Source organism: Triticum aestivum, chromosome 6A, assembly GCF_018294505.1.
Source record: "Triticum aestivum cultivar Chinese Spring chromosome 6A, IWGSC CS RefSeq v2.1, whole genome shotgun sequence".
Taxonomy (NCBI): domain Eukaryota; kingdom Viridiplantae; phylum Streptophyta; class Magnoliopsida; order Poales; family Poaceae; genus Triticum; species Triticum aestivum.
Window position 1 is genome coordinate 62,999,076 of NC_057809.1, and position 15,832 is coordinate 63,014,907.

A 15,832-nucleotide genomic window follows, 5' to 3' on the forward strand; every position below is an offset into this window, starting at 1 on the left:
AAGCCAACTTCAGTCATGAGAAGACAGCATGCCTATCAAACCTCCGAGTTGCACAAGAATAGTAGGAAAAATAAGTAAACATGAAAGAACAAATCAGCTCCAGACCTCTAGTATGGGTAAGGCAAGATTATTTAGTAAAACTGAGATATTCATCAATCAAATGCTAATACCCGTATGAGAAAACCAGCAGTGTAAGAAATCGGGTCATAGAGGAGCTCATACAGAGTTTAGTACCATCGATCTGGCCGCGTGGATGCCGGATGTAGGGAGAAACGATGCCTTCTCTTCTTGCTTCCAAATCACCACAATATAGCAGGGGTTGGAGCCGGCTGTAGCTGGGAAACAAAGGATGACGATGGAGAGTCGGCGGTGCTGAGCCGCCTCCCTTGCTGGCATCAACTCCTACCCCCTCCTTCCCTGACCGGCGTGGTGGTCCTCCCCCTCTCCCTCGGCTTAGCCGACACGGGATGAATCAAAACAACCAAAATCAAAAGAGATATAAAATTCCCAACCTTGTCGACGTGATCTCACCAGTGGAAGTGAGACTCAAATTGGTTCCTGACGACATTGTAGATCAGCGCCGGGTAGAACAACATCGATCGCTGTGCGCTTCGCACCGAAAGCCATCTGCACCCTCTTCCTCCTCCGCCGCTGAAACAAAACCGACATCCTTGCCACACAACTTCAGCTGCCAATTGTCGACGCCGTCATCCTCCCGACCCAGCTGTAGCTCCCCTTCCCATCGACCACCACACCTCCACCTCCGCCACCCGAATCACCGGGAAGCAGCAGGAGGGCCGGCGAGGGGAGGCTATGGCGTCGCAGGTCGACGATGAGGGCTCAAGGGAGGAGGAGTGAGGAGAGGAGGGCGAGGCGGTGGCGAGTGGGGAACTGGCCGGGGATTTGGCATGGGAAATAATGAGGGAAGGGAAGGTTGCGTGCCAGAGTTGAGGCATAGGTGCCTGTCCTTTTCTTTCTTCTGAACGAAGTAACAAGGAAGGGATGGGGATGGGGCTCCTGCCCAAGCCGTTCGCTAGTTCGATCTAAATTTTTTGCCCAAATTCTTAAAAGTGTGCGTGCGCCATCCCGGCTCTCCGAGCGGCCGCACGTGAACCGTTGGATGCACTGATTGATTTGCAGGCGCGTGCGAGGCAGCGAGAGTAGTGGGGACAGCCAACAATTGAGCGGTGGGCGACTGTCCCAGTTTTCTCTCCTTCTACATCCAGTCCTCTTCCTTCATCCCCACCTCTCCCTTCCACCAACCCCCGCCGCCGGCGTATGGAAGCCACGGGCTCCCCTATGCATCCTCGCAGGATTCCAACCCCCGGCACTCTCCGCTCATCCGTGCCGCACGCCGCCACTTCCTCCCCCATAGGAACACCTCGAGGTTGAACCCGACGGTAAGTGATTCCACCCGTGACTCATCCTATTCTCTCTACGATATCTATCCGGGCATGGAATTCGCAGTCCAGCGGCTGGATTCGCGAGATCCGGGCCTCAGGGTCACACCCGTGTGGTAGATCTATGTGCACGCATGGCTCACGTGGTGGTGGCATCGCATGGCTGATAAAAGCTGGTCAAATATCATGATTTGCACCTCGCGTACAGCTCTTGGTTGGCCCAGCGCGTGAGGATTCGCTGGAATTGTCGGCCCAGATCATGTTTCTTTGATGCTACTATGTCTCTTGTTTGCGTCTGCAAATTCAACGGGATTGACTACATTTCCTGCATAGTAGTGAGATAATCTGTGATTTTTCTTGTTTCAGTGTCCTACCCGTTGCCCGAGGTCAAAGTTTGTTCATCATCCGAGCTCATTTAGATACAAGAGGATGCTGCCATTTCTCATGGAGAACGGTGGCCAAGCTTAGAAAATTTTCTTAAGATAAACAAACTGTCATCAGATGAGATTTAATCTGCCACCGTAGAAGTTTCTCTGGAGAGCACTGTAGAAAGCCACACCAGAATAAGAGTTAGCTTCAGTTGGGGACCCACTGCCGTGCGTACATTGCTCCAAAGGTAAATTAAGCAGCCACTACAACACTACTATGCCATCCAAATTTTGCCAATTAATATTTTTTAGAGTAGTTATTAATTAATTGATACTACCGCAACTAATCACATCACTACTCTAGTTATCGTGTTGCAAGTGGTATTTACTTATCACTTATTCTTCGGATTAGTGGTGGGTTTGTACGACGATTAGGATTTTAGTGGTGGGTTTGAGTTGGGTTTCTACAGCGAGCTGTTCTAATTTTGTTGCTATTGGGATGGTTCAGCATCCTATTTTGATCCATCTATTCTTGCCTAGACTGGAATTGTCTCGTTAAACATGATGCTCTCCATAGAGCTTCATTACATGTAAGTTGCATGCATATAAGTAACCAGTTGGTTAGTTTGTTGTAATAATTGCATAGGAACGCAAACGTAGTTGGATGACACATATACATATCTCAGTTGGCTAGCCAACTTATGAAGTTGCACAGTGATGGCTAACCAGTTGCACAACCAATGGTATTCAGATAGATACCCTGTATAAACCATGTTCAAGCAGCGTGCGTGCGTGCATGTGTGCGTGCGTGCGTGCGTGCGTTGTTAGGTGTGCTTTGAAAAATTAGCATGAGTTGCTTGCCTCATGGCATTTTTTTATACCAATTGTTGTCCTTGTTTTTTTTTCTTTTTAATATTTGTTTGGTTCGACTACTTTGTTCGTTCGCCTTTTTACACTAACAAAAGTGGTTGTAAAAGGAGATGCAGCTCCTAGTGAAGGAGAAGTATCATCAACTTTTGTAGATGCATCCTGAACTTTTATATTTGCAGAACAATCAATTAGGAGTTGGTATCCTCAACTTTTCAAATAGTTGCACAACAGTATCATATGAATTAGCTTCCTCAACTTTCATCGTTGCACCAGAACCATTTAGGAGTTGGCAGTCTCAACTTTTTAAATAGTTCCAGAACAATATCACATGAGTCGTCATCCTCAACTATTTTAGTTGCAAAAGAACCAATCAAGAGTTGCATTGGCATCCCCAACTTTTTCTAATAGTTGCACAAAAATGCCAAATGAGTTGGCATCTTCAACTCCATTAGTTGCACAAGAACCATTTAGTAGTTGGCATCCTCATGTGTTCTCATGCATATGATTTTCTAGGTTTGCGCATGCACTTGAATGTAGTTGCACTACTTATTTGGAAGATTACAATGTTTTAAAATTCACTAATTTTCCATTTCTTGTGTTCAGGCATGCTAAATTCATCATGTTCATCAGCTCAAAATTCATTACATAGTTGCACAACACATGCAACATGAATTGCATCCAGGAGTACTTGCAGTTGCACAAAATAGTTGATGTAGTTGCACAACATTCAGCATAAGTTTTTTCTGGAATTTTGCATACAATTTTTTTAGCTAAACGGAAATGAATTTGAAATTATATTAGTTGGCATCTTCAAATTTTATATGACTTGAAGATGCCAATTACTGAAATTCAAACCCCACAAGTAGACGGACATGGGAGTGTTATCAATTGCACACTTGTACTGGTTAAGTTGCATAGATGCAATCCAGAGTTGATTCATTTTTCTCAGGCTTGTTTTTTGCATCATGTGCAGGTTTTGCAGGTTATGGGAGTAAAGGAGCTGCTCTAGATTTGTGCACATCATTCTCAGCTACAAAGTCACATATACTACTGTGTGGAAAGATCAAACGAAAAAAAACAAACCAGATTATTGTCTAGTTTGTAGCTATGTTTTCATAGTACCTACAAAATACATTTCTTTTTTTGGTACATGGACATATGTCCTGCTGTTTTATGTGTGAAATAAGACTCTCTATGCACTCTCCTATATATTTGCACATTTTCTGCATTTTTTGCACATAGTGCTACAAATGTTGGCTTGTCACATGATTTGGTTGCATGGAAACCAGTTAAAATTGCACAGGTACAAGATCTCCATATTTTTTTATCTCTGTTTATGCTCTCTTCAACTATGAAGAAGCTACTTTTGCAAAGAGAAATTTTGTGAGGGGGAAAGGGGAAGTCAATGAGGGGGGATTTGAATATGAGAAGAAAAGGATCACCTCCTGTTTTATCCTTCTTGGTGCTACCTGGTACGTTCTGATCTGTCCTCCCTCTTCTTCTTCTTTTCACAGCAAATTGTTCTAGATTCGCTATTATTCCACTTTTATTCATCTGCCATGGCAGCTCTGGGATGGAGTCCAAACCTAGGAAACCATTGTTTCTTGGGGAAGAAGAAGGCAAGGCAGGTAAGGGCGTGGAGAAGTTGGTGGCTAGTGGGTGTGAGAGCTTTGGGAGGGAAGGGAAGTGCACGTGATGGCCTGGGGTCTGGGGACCGCGCCCAGCATGTGGTTTGCTGGGTTACGCGCGTCTATTGCTACTAGGGGAGACCTACCCTTTTCTGGGATAGGAGGGGGGACCGTATATTTCCTTTTCTGACGGCCGCTCGGGATTGCTAGCGGGCAGACGGCCGCCCAATTTTTTGTTGTACATGTGATGACATGGACATCGTGAGGAGGCGCCATAGTCGTGACGGTTAATGGGTTTTACAGTCTCTATTTTTTCTGGGAGAGACATACTCTTCTCAAAATAAAAATTAAATAAAAAAGATCTACAGGGCTGTTATCTGAATAAAAAGACGTATACTTTTCCTCAGAAAAGGATAAAAGACTGTACACATGCAAATATAACTTAATTTTTTTCCGCAACATACACAACATACTATTTAACCATATGCAATGATACAATCCTATATTCCATCCTTATTGTGCCAAAATGTTTAGAATAAAACAGATAATTTCATCAAACATGGACGGGCGTCGCAAAGCGTGCCATCATGGTCTAGTTAGAGTTAAATGGATGCCACTTCAATCCTATACTTTTTTCCATTCTTGTATTCTCAGAATCTTGCTAATCAAAGAGGCCCTTAGTGGATTCCTTCGCGTATCTTGGTTAGTACTACATTAGTAGGAAGTTGCTTATAAAACAGTTAGTTACTCCCATGCAGTGCGCATCTTTCTAGACGGAAAGGATCCTGTGATGATACTACCCCCGCAATCCCAACCCCGGTGCTCTCACCAACTTTGCCAAACAGTGAAATCATTATGGGCCCGAACATTGCTAATTCTAAATTTCTAACTAAAATAACTAACCACTAGGTACGTAAAGACATGTATGCGATTATGCATAGAGGGAAGTGAGCCAGGCATATACATAGATTAACACGAGACTGTCAAGTCAGTCAGCGTATCCAATTAATACTACTCCCTTCAATTTACTAGTAAGCTTGCACGTGCAACACACGTCTCTGCTAATGCTCTTTTCGAAGATAAATCCACTCTCAATCAAATATACCTTGTCTACATGTCTCGTACCACCGTATACTTATAGTTGTTGATGGTAGTATAAGATGACACACACAAAAAAAACAGCCAAGGTAACATTCATCATATAGGCCCGAAACCATGTTTTCAGGCCCTTACATCTAGCAAGAGAGGTTCAAAGTTGTTTTATGTCATTTTTTTCATAACTTGTCTCCATATAAATAGAGGTCATTGATTTATCACAAACTACATTAAATAGATATGTGTGAACACCATGTATTTTGGGATCAATGTTGCAACTTGCAAATTATACCTTTTCTCCCCAAGAAATTTACAAAGGTATGCATCAATGTTTGATTCTGCAATGTCAAATGCCAAGAAAGCACTCGTACATTTTCAAGGTAACATTATTTCCAATCAAACGTCATGCACATTGCCTGGCTTCTTTTACCCTGGAGATGAATTCATCCAGATAATCTTTTAGACCATCCATCACATTGTTTTGCCTGCAATTCCAGTGTGTACAAGTACAACACCATTCAACAGGGTGCACATGCACAGAAAAAGAAGTAAAAGAGACAAGTTGGGAGTTGTACATTACTAACTGAAAATGATCTTTTATCCATTTTCTTAAAAGATTCCCTTATTGTTGATTCTTCTTGGTAAGTAAAAGTAGGAAGACAAGATTGTGGTGGAAGGTTTTCTTTCTTGTTCTCTCTCCCTGTGAACTGTAGGAGTGATAAAATGGTTTATTTTCCTTTAAGCAGTAAAATTTTACTTGAGCACACAAGTGAAAATATTTTAATTTAGAATCTATAAATAATGATACTGTTTGCTTTGGGCAAAAAGATTGCGAAGTATTGGTTGAGGCGCGGTCTGTATTTCATTTCTATGGTTCCACAAATGATAGAAGCAAAAATCTCTCATTAATTGATGGTCGGACTTCTTAGATTCAGGTAAGCTGAAAAATCAAAAAACTATCAAGAGAACACAGTATTTACTATTTTGGAAAAAAAAGAACGTCAATCTTGTTCACATTTAATGAGAGCAATCTCCAGTTCTCACTAAGTGCTTAAAAGGTAGTGAGACACGTGTGAACGAAAAAAGAATATACATAGTAGATATAAACTTTAACCGTTGGTTGTGTTTGTTCACTTATATGATCACAATAAGTAAATGTATCTTGTTGTCCATAAATAAAGCAAACATATCATGTGTCGAAGTATATGCTAATTATGAAATAAATGCCAATCATGTAATCAGATATGATAAGCACACAAGCAAACATAAATGGAATGACATGGCATGAAATCTCTAGCCAGGTTTTCTTTTTAATACCCGAAAGAAGAATCTGGCTGGTCTCTTTCAATTGCACCTCCAACTTTGTTCGGTGACAGCGACGTGGAGTTTGGACAAGATTCCCTGGGAGCATAAGAGAAATCATGAAGAAATTATTTTTACCTATGCAATAGTTCAAACATGCTCCTATTGATCAGTACTAAGATGAAGCCCTGCAATTTGGTGTCGCTACCTAAAAGGACGGCTAAAATGATCATCGAGAACATTCTATTGATCCTTCTATTTTCTGGAATGACATCAAGAAGTAACTTCGTGGAATGGTATGACATTTCTAGTACTTAGGAATCTATTATCCTTTTCATTTTATAGGCATATATTCTATCACGTACAACCTGATCCTTCTGTTTTCTGTTCAAGAAAAGTGAACTCCAGTATGAATCTGATTTATCATCATCTTCTAATAGTAAAATTGAATTTTCAAGCAGTATAAAAGCAAGCATGACTAAGAGTTATTTTCAAAAAAGCATGACCAAAAAAAATAGGAACCGCAAACTATCTCAGAAATATTCTTTTGAATTTGAATATTTTTAGCGCACGCTGACCTGCAACTCTATGTCAGTAAGCTTGTGCCAATGTATTTTCTAGGTGACGATCCAAAAAAGTTTCCATATCCAAAGAAATACTGGAAACATATTTTTGTTGTTAGATCCACAAAAGAGGTTTTCTGTGTCACAAGCACTCCATCCATTTATCACTATGAAGTGAAATAGTTGATGTACACACTTTTTTGAACTTTAAAAATTCCATGGTTTACAAAAAGATAGGATGATAAGTCAATTGATAACTAGAAAATGCTAAGAAAACATAGGTTTCATATAACAGTAAATGTTGATTTTTTTTCTAAGACTATAGATAACACTATTACTGTATCAGGCAGAAATTTACCGTAGACTTGTCTCTTCCGATGCTGCCTCCAACATCTTTATATAAAACTGTAGTAGGGCTTGCACCAGATTTCCTGGGAGCAAAAGAGAAGTGAAGATAAATGTTTTATAGAGGTCAATAGTTGGCCCAACAATAACTTTGAAAAGGAAATTAATCAAAGTCACTTCAATTACATTCAATCTGTTCGTACATAGACACAAGAAACCTTGCAAATTGCAGTACAACCATAATATTAAGAGAAAAGTATATTTTTCGCCCCTCAATTCTTGGAGTCTAGATTCTTGGAGTCGTCTAGATTTGATCCCTTAACTTCATACCTACAAGAAGCAACACTTCTAGATAAAAATGATACTGCTTTGTTATTCTTATGACATATCATTCTCCATCAAACCATTTTGTACCCATTCTATGCTAGTTTTACAGATGTAAAGTGAAAAGGTGTATGAAAGATCTAACGAAGAGAGTCAAACTTTTGAATATAACTTCACGACCATGGTACAGTAGCAAGATGTTAAAAACACATTTGGAGTGCTAACCAACTCGAAAAGGCAAGCAAGTCTACCTGTTAAACATGACAGAATGTTAAGAAATGTTAATAGTTTTGGAAGGTGTTAAAATCCCCTCCGAACATACATTAAGCGCACCGTTAATTATCCCACCAATTAGCCCCTAGAAATCTGTACTGCTTCGTCCTCACAAACATTCCCCCTGCGCAACCGCCCCGCCATCGCTCCTCTGCCCCGTGCTGCGTCCCAGGCCTCCACTCCTCTGCCCCGTTCTCCCAGAAACTATCAAAAGAATGAGAACTTGACATAATATGGTTGAAACATATATAGTTGAGATTTCATTTGGCTACATTTTTGTGCGAATGCAAAGGAGATCTATCATATTTATGGGAATGTTCGATCTTTTTTACAACTGCAACTAAATAAACAAATTAAAACTAATACATTTACAGGATCCTTCAATCTTTTTAGTCAATCCAACTAAACCACATCATATCCAAATAGGAAGCACCCTAAAAAAATATACTATACAGAACCATCAGATGCAAATTCTAACTTGAGCTGAAAGGTCTAATGTCATGAGTGTACCAAGCAGAGCATTTATTTTCCAAGCAGAGAGGCTGCAGGGTGCCTTGTATGCATTCAACAAAAGAACAGTAGAAGATTTGTCTCAATAGGAAATATATATCACCAATAGATCTTTTATTGGAGGGGCAAAAGTTCTTAATACAGTGGGACACTCTGGAGCACTCCTGCCCATATACTTACGCAAGTATTGTTCTCTTTAAACTTTTCTTATGCTAAAAAATAGATAGCCGCAATTTTGCAAAACACACTGCTTATCCTATATTCAGGTTCTGCTTGTGTGTGATGACCCAATTTTGCACGTCTGAATTAATATATACTTAGTTAAACATATTAAAAAGTCTGAAATTAAAATTTTTATATGATAAATCATAAAGAATATAATTGATAAATAATGAATTTCCTTGTCTTTTATATATCTTAATTTTACATAATCCTGCTGCCCCTTTCATGTCTTTTAAGAGAAAGAGTTAACAATTGAAAACCAGGGGTGGACCTAGACCAAAAACAATCTGATGTCACACTATGTAATCACATATAATTTTCAATAATGTCAGGGGTGTCGCACACTATATGTAGATACAATTTACGGAGAAAAATGTTTTTGACTCGGTGTCCTATGCACCCCCTTAGCATAACCGTAGGTATGCCCCTGTTGAAAACAACATTACAAAACAAAATATCTAGTCTAAATGATCCATCAGTGGCATTAGATACAATGTGTGAAGAATTATACTCACAAAAATGTGTGACATATCTTTACAGGAATAGTTTTTAAAAGCTATATGAACCCATCCAAAAGGACACAATAACTGACTTAGCTTGAATCTTTGTTTAGTCCCAAACATACCCATTTTGCAAGAAGGCTTTAGTGAGAGCGCCCAATATTTCCCTTGTGTCAGGATGTTTTTTGGAACTTCATGTGGTCAGCACATATATATAACAAAAGCTCACGAGCCAGTTCAAACACAAAACAACTGTGTGAATAAAATGTACGTGTTAGACTGAGAAAATATTCTTCAAAATACTCAAAATCATGTGCATCGTATCATGATCTTCTCTATCTCCATGCATGAAAAACAGGAAAAGAGCTTCTACCCCGATATCATCCTAATATAAATTGTACTGACTAATACTCAATTTTTTAGTGAACTTGCAACACCGCTGATGACCATCTAGAGGTCATAGGCCAATTGTATGGAGTAGCCACCTGCTAGTAGTTCATACTTGTTACCATGTTATATGCGCATAAACAAATGAAGCAATTTTAGAAACGTGTCAAACGTGACAGGCATGTCGTTTCCTTTTATCATTCCCTTTTGGTAGCTTACTTATACAATGTAAATATAATGGACCGCCAACAGGGAAAGCTATCTGAAAGGAGTGTTTAAAAATTAAGATAGTACATAAAAAGTTTACAATTGTAATGTCCATGTTAGTAGCGTCTGATTACTCATGCCTCGGTTGAAGAAAGCATGCATTATCCTTCTGAAGTAATATCAAAACGACAGTTAACTCTGAAGAAAGCATGTTTTCCAGCTCTCACAAATTTGATATGATTAGCAATGGACGAAAACAAAAAGATACCAGCAAGAGGGAAATTCAGAGTTTGACTATCTCTCTAGATTCTAGGCAGGGCACCTTGTTTTGCAAGGCCATTCAGTACTCGTACATGAGATAGCACTGCCAACAATCTAACATGGTAAGGAAACCTTCCCACATAAGACAAGCCAGGTTTGACCTACATGCTAATTAAGTTGGAATAGTTTCAGTCTCTAGTTGAACGTTCATGAACTTATTTGTTAGTGCCTAGAAGCTAATTTCCCTTAAATATCGGCACATTATCATATTTGAGCTAATTTCTCCTAGAATAATGGGAGTACTCACTTTTGCAATGAAATGGACTTTAGGTAGTAGTTGCCACTATTATATTTCTTCAGTAATACCTTCACTGCAATTGTCAGGCCGAGCAGAAAGGCATAAGATGATTGATAACTCAGAATTTTCTGTCGAAGTAAAACAATGAAAAAATTAGATCAGGGACAGTGAACTGTTCCAAAATAATCACCGGCCACATTGCAAACTAAGAGTGAATTGCTAACCAGCATGTATGTCGTCTGTGAATATGAAACAAACCAATGTTCTTTATCAATCATAAAGGAAATTAAAAATAAGTCATGTGATGCTCGGATCTACTTCCAAATGAAGAACTATGCCGTTCTTATTTTCTGGCTCCTATGCTTGTTTGATTCCTCTATAAATGCACTATATAAATTACTTGTAAAACTAATATTAAATGATTCTTATAAAGCGAGGAAATGCTGATACTAATAGGAATACTAATTCGTCAGTATAATCTATGTTTATCAACAGTCTTGTCAACCTTATCCCATAGTACAAATTCTAACCATGTGCATGGTTGGTAGATGATTCCAACACTAAAACAAACTGAACGAGTGTTTTCTTCACTCTTCGGTATATACCTGAAAAAAGAAAACAGCATAGCACATTGCATAAGCTTGAACGAAGAAAATTAAACATGATCAGAATTCAAAAGCTGCACCATTACAGAGACTATCATTGGTTGATCATACAGAGGTGGCGTACATGACTAACACAGGTGCACCCTATGTATGTGAAACTGAAGCGAGTGAATGAAAGAACATGCATGCTAGGGATATCAGAGGAGCCTTCACTGATCTAGAGAATAATTTGTGCCCTTTCTTCTTATTTAAAGCTTGCATCTCTTGCATTGCCCATACAAATACTTTCCTGAAACCCACCTAGAACTGAATGAATTGAGTATGGGCAGAGGAAGGAGGAAGGACCTTTCGTGGCACAGCTGTTGGTACTTGCTATCTCCCCAACTTAAACTGTTGTTGTGGCTGCCTCTTGTCGAGCTGACTTCGCTGCTCCACCGCTAAAGAGGTGCGCAGACGGGGGGCTGCCAAGCAATCGACAAGACTGTCGTGCTCATAGTCGCAACCTTGGAAGATTGACTGTGGAGAGGCACGACGCCCGTCAGCGACCATTCAGTCTATCAAAAATATGCAGATATGAGCATATCTCTGCTTGATATGAGCAATGGAGTAGTTGATGATGTCAGAACTCAATCAATATATATTAGCCGAGATTACTGTGTATTTCCCTCTGCATTGGCAATGCTTTATTTGACAATTCATTTAATAGCATTGGTTAATCGGAAAAAAAGTTAGCAGCTATGGTGTGCATGGAAATGGCGCCTTGTTGACATAATTAAAACTTTGGTTTGATGAGGCAAATGGACAGCCGAAATACATACTGCTGGTGGGTGCTTTTGAATGCATGAAAAACAGAGCAGCCCTGGCAATGTCACCAAAGAGTAGTACTTAGTTGATGAATTGTTTATTTGGTCATCTATCTATCAGCCAAGTGTTGTCATGCAATCTGTACTCTTATGTATTGAAATTTTTGGAAAGGGCAATGTGGCCTATACGTGTCTCTATGCATCAGTTGATGTGTGTACTGAAAAATCAGCAAAAATGCATCATGCATTGATCTAGTCATTAGCATTAGAAACAACATATAGATACACAATGGCAGAAGATGCATCGATCTTGGGTGCACTGATTTTTGTAGATGAAGAGTAAATAAGGTACCTCATGGGAAAGGATTGGTGGGGCAGATGGCCTCGGCGTAGGCAGCGGTGTCCAGCAACAACGTGCCTCAATGCGCAAATTCAGGGGCAGGTAGTTGGGATCGGCGTCGGCGGTGTCGCTCAGAGGATCCATGGGACGCGGTGGGCGACTGGGGCGCCGTGGATGGAGGCCGCGTTGGGGCACGACGGCCGACACGGAGCCGGGGGCGGCGCCGCCGAGGGAGGGCGCGAGGAACTGGGGTCGGCCCTCGACCCAAGCAGAGGAGGCCGAGTGGGGGATTGGCAGCGGCGGAGGGGAGGATTGACGGTGGAGGCCTTGATTAGGAGAGGCGGGCGGCGGCTGGGGAGGCTCCCGGCGACCCGCGGCGGGGGGAGGCTCCGGGCGACCTGCGGCTGCTTCCCGTGGCTCCGGCGGCGCGAGGCGACGGTGAAGGGCGCGGTTGCGGGAGTCGAACGGCGCGGGAGGAGGAGGAGGAGGTCGTGCGGGAGAAGGAGGAGATCGTGCAGGCGGGCATTTTTTTACCGCGGGGCTACTTAAGCGATCGATCGAGTGTGGCTTATTGCGTGGTTGGTAGCGTTAAACACGGAATGATTAAGGTCCATTAGATTTTGATGATGGATGGATATGATTGTTTGGATCTGCCCCTCTTTTTCTTTTAGGACGCCGATAAGTGCCACACGTGTGGGCGTTAGGGAGTCCGCCCACACATTTTGTGTGGTGTATAAGAGGAACAGCCCACACACCTACGTGTGGGCAAAACAATTAGCGCCGACACGCCTCTTTTTTCCTCTCCCGATCCCTCTCACACGCGTGCGTGTGGGCGAAGTTGATAACGCCCACACGCCCGTATGTCAGGCCTCGTACCTCCTGGTCCCGCACGCCACGCGTGACGGTCACCGCGCGCCCACAGTTGCCATGGTCCAGACACTCGTCCATGTTCGTTTAATTGCAGTTGCCATGTCGCTGAACTACGGTTGCCATGTCGGACAACTGCAGTTGTCATGGTTGCTCAACTGCAGTTGCCATGTATGGTCTGATCTAATGTAGTTGCCATGATTTCATAACTTTAGGAGTTGCCACATACTAACACTAGGCAGTTGAGAGAGTTGTCATGTGCTCACAAGCATGCTAGGGCAGTTGCCATGTAAAAAGGAAGAGTTGTCATCTGCTTACGTGCACATTAGGGCAGTTGCCATGTACATGCGTGTTAGGGCAGTTGCCATGTACCATGCAAAAACATATGGCAACTCGGTAAAAGAGAGTTGCGATCTGCTTACGTGCACACTAGGCAGTTGCCGTGTACACTGCAAAACACATGGCAAACTCGGGTAAAAAAAAGAGTTGCCACCTACTTATAAAAGCACATTAGGGGCAGTTGCCATGTGCAGTGCAAAAACACATGACAACTAGCAGCTTGGGTGTGGGAGAGGAGAAGGGCGTGTGGGCAAGATGCCAAATGCCCACACACTAGCCCTTGTGTGTGCGTGCAAAGTGGCGTGTGGGCGAACTGCTGAACGCCCACACACCAGCCCCTCATGTGTGGTGAAACGGCCGTGTGGGCGACCGACTGAACGCCCACACACCAGGCCAGTCCTACGTGGCACTAGAAACATGCCAAAATTCGTGCGCTCACAAACGGACGCGGATCCACGCGTGTGGGCGAGATGCAAACACCCACACGTGTGGGCGTTAACATTTCCGTTCTTTTATAGTGATAGTAGATAATGTAGTGCCTGCAGATTTCTTGAAAAGTCAAACCTCATAAATTTTGACCAAATTTGTGGAGAAAAATATTTACATTTAGATTACGAAACATATATCACTAGATTCATCATAAGATGTAGTTTCACATCATATATTTTTACTATTGTAGATATAAATATTTTTGTCTATAAACCTAGTCAAAGTTTGTAAAGTTTGACTTCTCAAAAAATTTATAGACATTACATTATGAAACGGAGGGAGTACTAGATTAACCGGTGCATGCAAGAGAAGAAAAAGTCTCATGATTCGGACCCACAAGTTGCCGGCACGCATCATCGATGTGGCGCGCAGCCAAATCCACAAGGAAGGAAAAAAATCACACGAGTGGCAGGCACAGGCAGGCTGCCATGCCATGACCACCGCCATGAATGGGATAAATCAGTGGGGGAGCAGCTAGCCCGATAGAGAAGAAAGGAAAGGAGGTGTGTGTGCGACGTGCAAGCCTTATCTTGCCCCGATGGAAGAGAGATGTGCACACGATGGAGCGAGGAGAGTTGCATGCATTGCCAACAGCTGTTGTACGTACCACCATTAATAATCTATTCATTACGTCTCATGTCTCCATAGAGATTCTACGTGGAAGAGACGAACGCAAAGCGATCAGGGTATGGACGAATGGTGGACTCGTCGTCGTTGGACGCAGCGCAGCCAAGCGGATCGAAAAATGGGGGGGGGGGGGGGAATGAGCTGGACTGAAGGCGCATTTGCACGGAGGTTGATGCAGCCTTCCGTTTCAAAAATAAAGACTGATGCGCCGATACACGGTGTTCTGTCAGTGCTCCTAACTACCGGCAGATTCCCACCAGCATCAGGTTCAGTCCTCCTCTGGTTTGTAGAATTTTTGTAGCAATTCTATAGGATAGGATTTGCAAAAGAAAAATTCCTTTAAAGTCCTTTGATTTGTAGGAATGGATTCCTATTCCTATGTAGGATAGGAATCAATCCTTCACGTTTTGGAGGGAAAAAAATATTAGCCTAGACTCAATGGAAAAAATCCTATCCTATGCATCAAATGACATCTCTTTCTCTATAGGAATTGACATGCATGTCATCTCACTTCCTATGATTTTTCTATTCCTATAAAATTCCTATCATATGAACCAAAGAAAGCCTGAGGGAGATGGCCAGCTATGGAATCAAAATGCCTATACAGTCCGCGGAAAAACGGCTTTGCGGGCCGGCGGCCGACTAGACCCGTAAAAGAGGATATTTTATCCGGCCGAGCAGACCTCGTAAAATTGACTTGTAAAAAGAGCAGAATATCCTTTTTTAGGGTATGCTTTACGGGATCTGCTCGGCCACCATCCACATAGGAATTCAATTTCGGGCATGAAAACACATTTCTTTGCTTTTTTATTTTCTTTAAGGACATTTGATACATAATAATTCAGCAAATCTTTGCTAGAATAGTAAGACCAAAGAAAACAAGAACCACAATTAGGCATTTTAAAAGATATCCAACTTCCATAACTGTTCCCACTAGTTGGACCAATATCTTCTCCATGCCTTTATTGTTGATCTGCGGATTCTTGATTTTGCATTCTTCATTCTTCTTTTTTGATTCTAAAAAAGTAGATGTTGCTTCCCTCTAGTTTCTTCTCTAGTTGCACATGCAGCCGCATCAGTAGCCTCAATTCTATCAACAACTGCACAAACATCTATTAAGTTTCTTTCTATCAATAAATCGATGCATTCTTCTTGCCAAAATCAAAATAAGCATCCACCTTCCTACATACATGACCATCTCAATAAGGG

At 41.7% G+C, this 15,832-nt stretch overlaps 1 long non-coding RNA gene across 1 annotated transcript; it reads left to right on the forward strand.

The window, feature by feature from the left end:
- Positions 1-1,143: 1,143 nt before the first annotated feature.
- LOC123132034 (uncharacterized) lies at positions 1,144-4,629 on the forward strand. The gene is made up of 4 exons (XR_006464455.1): positions 1,144-1,400; positions 1,767-2,016; positions 3,612-4,110; positions 4,205-4,629. It is a non-coding gene; the product is annotated as an uncharacterized lncRNA (long non-coding RNA).
- The last annotated feature ends 11,203 nt before the right edge of the window (positions 4,630-15,832 follow it).